Source organism: Gavialis gangeticus, unplaced genomic scaffold (genome assembly GCF_001723915.1).
Source record: "Gavialis gangeticus isolate Ggan-Ray unplaced genomic scaffold, GavGan_comp1, whole genome shotgun sequence".
Lineage (NCBI taxonomy): Eukaryota > Metazoa > Chordata > Crocodylia > Gavialidae > Gavialis > Gavialis gangeticus.
Genome location: NW_017729034.1, coordinates 30640788 through 30643724, shown reverse-complemented (window position 1 = coordinate 30643724; position 2937 = coordinate 30640788). Strand labels below are relative to the sequence as shown.

Sequence of the window (2937 nt, the reverse complement as noted above, 5' to 3'; positions counted from 1 at the left end):
TGATGACCACGTCCTTTGACCTAACTACCTCCGTGAGCTCTCTTTTCACATTTGGAAAAGTTGACTACATAACCTGTGACATGATCAGTACTAATACAGAAATTCATGTTTATGATTTGCATGAAAGCAAACTCAAATTCATGTGGATGTAAGCCAGATTCTTGGTCTGGCAGAGCTCAGCTTGGTTTCTGGAAATGTGATGGGACTCTACTAATTTACATCTGCTGAGAATCTGGCCAAGTGTTTGAAAAGCACTTGGTAGTGCAATTTTTGCTTCAATACACAAATGCTTGCTCATGTGCTTCATTCCACTAAGTTCAATGAGATGATTTCTGTCGGGAAGTACATTTTAACTTGAGAAAAAATTGCACAATCAAGGTCCTGTGAAGAACCCCGTCCTGATTCTGCTTTTAAACCTTTCTTTGGAAAAATCACTGATGCTCCATTTTGAGCAAATAGAGCTCAAATTCTCTTCACTTAAATAGGATTTAAGATTTAACTAGTATCTTCTGGAATAAGGGCACTTCCTCAAGTGGGGTCTTAAAACCAGCTTTGTTTCCACACAATCCAATGGCTGTTCTGTAATTTTCTTTCATATTTTTTAAATTTAAATTCCAGCCCTAGTGTCTATGAAATTTATTATTTGAATCACAAATTAGTATGTGCTGGAACATAACATAGCTCCTTGGAGGCTCCTCCATCCCATCTTGATAATGCATCTTAATATACTGTCAAGTGATAAGCCAGCCACAGAATAAAGCTCTGCTGACTGAGGTTCAGAAGCAAGCAAGAACTTTTCTCTTGACTCCAGGTAGTCTAGGAGAGGAGACTCAATGGACTCAGTTGCCAGCGGTAACACTGTTTTTCAATAACCCCTCCACAAAGGATTCAAGGCCCAGTATGGGCCTGACTGAAGTTACAGGGAGTATTTAAAATGACCTCAGGAAGTTTGATCAGAGAGTCCAAATGCTATGTACATGCACTGGCTTTTCATGGAATACCTGTGCCCACTTATTTTGCACCATGGATAAAGACACTAACTCCTGATGTCCCTTTAGTATTATGCTGCAAGGCTAAAAGCACTCTCCTGGACACCTTTCCATGGTAGACCTGACATTCTCAAGGATGCAGAGGTCACCCAGTCACTGTGAAAGGATGCAGAGGTCACTCAGTCACTCCACACCCAGTCTGGAGCAGATGACCATACATCCAGGACCAAGAAAAGGTAGAGCTGCCATGTGGCAACTGTCTGGACAGACATTAGTGTCTTCACTGCCATATCTTCCATTGTTTAAACCCTGCTCTGAATCTTCACTATTGCATATGGAGGCTGGCTTATATCTGGGGGTTCTGCCACTCCAGATGTCCTTCAGTGGAGGCAACATCCTCAAATTTCTCCAGACTGCAGTAGGACCCCCTTGGTGCTTATCTGCTTTTGCTCATTGTTCAGCTGCCTCCTCTCCTGGCCAAAACAGATGTGGTAGCTCTTCTTTGCTGCTGGCTGCTATTAAAGGTTAACAGCAGGTGCTCCAAGGTTTTGTTCTAGGCTTCATGCTGTTTAATGACCTGGAAAGGGAGGCACACAGAGAGGCCACAACATCTGTACACGACACAAAGTTATTTATATTAGTCAGGACCAAATAGGACTGTGAGGAAGTTCAGAGGGATCTAACTGAGCTAGGTGAATGGACAGCACAAAAGCAGGTGAAATTCAATGATGATAAATGCAAACACACAGTGGAGCAAAAAGCCATCCATTACTCATGGTTCTAAATTAACTGTAGCAGCTCAGGAAATGGACCTGGGTGTCATTGTTGCCAGCTCAATGAAAACCTCTTCTCAATGGGCAGCTGCTATCAAAAAAAGCAAACAGGATGTTGGGATGAGCAAAGAACAAGAGGTTGGAATAATAATAGGCTGCTCTTCTATAAATCAATCGCACAGCCTCGTATAGAATACTGTGTGCAGAGCTGGACGCCACAGCTCATCAGGACACTGCAGCACTAAACTGGGCTCAGGAGAAGACCCTGAGAATCCGGCAGGACTTGGGAATCCTTTTGTATGAAGAGCGATTGAAGAGGTTTGGGGATTGCTTACCTTGGGAGACAGATCACAGGGGACACAATAAGCATATATGAAACCATGAGTGCTGCAGAGAAGATGGAGTTAGAGTTTCTCTCTCCCTGTCTCCTGGAAGCAGAGCAAGGGGACGGGCAATTGAAGTAAAAGATTAAAAAGTATGTACTAAAAGATAGGACATTCAAAAGCAATTAAAGGACATACTTTTTCACCCACTCAAAGAGGGAGTTCATTACTACAAGAAATCATTTAGTGCATGAATTTAGCAAGATTCAAAAGAGGATTGGATGCATACATGGATATCAACAACCTGCAGAATCATCATAAATCAACAGCATGCTTTGATGGGGATATAAGATCTTTTCAGGGCTTAGTCCAGTCTCAAATACAGAGTGATCAGGATAAGGCCCAGTGGGGGTGGGGAAGGGAAGATGTCCCCTCAGCTGCCTGCTGCAAGCTTCCTATACCTTTCAGGCACCTCATACTGGCCACTATCAAAGACAGGACACTAGACTAGACAGACCATGGGTCTGAGCCAGTGTAGCCATTTCTATGTTCCTTTGCTACCAGAATATGCTCCCTTTTGAGGGACTGATTGAACACATCAGGAACAGAATATGGGACTGTGTGACCAAGGGGCAGGAAGGCAGGGTACAACGGCAGAACAAGAGATCCCTTCCTCTGTATTGCTTAGGCCTTAGTTCTCAGCTTCCCTGAAGTCCAGATGGTCACTTCTTCTGTTGTTATGTGTGTCTGATTTTAATCTGGATGTCTGTTTATCCATTTTTTCTTTGATGCTCTGACCACAGTCATGTGCTGCAGTTAATATGTATTCCTAAAACTTCTACATTCGATTGC

At 43.1% G+C, this 2937-nt stretch overlaps 1 long non-coding RNA gene across 2 annotated transcripts; it reads right to left on the bottom strand.

Moving 5' to 3' along the window:
- Window positions 1–621: 621 nt before the first annotated feature.
- LOC109304842 lies at window positions 622–2225 on the bottom strand. Of its 2 annotated transcripts, none has more exons than XR_002099483.1 (2): window positions 2098–2225; window positions 622–1600 (listed from the first exon to the last, which is right to left on the bottom strand). It is a non-coding gene; the product is annotated as an uncharacterized LOC109304842 (long non-coding RNA). The 2 variants fall into 2 exon arrangements; XR_002099484.1 differs by having other exon boundaries at window positions 622–1566.
- Window positions 2226–2937: the final 712 nt, after the last annotated feature.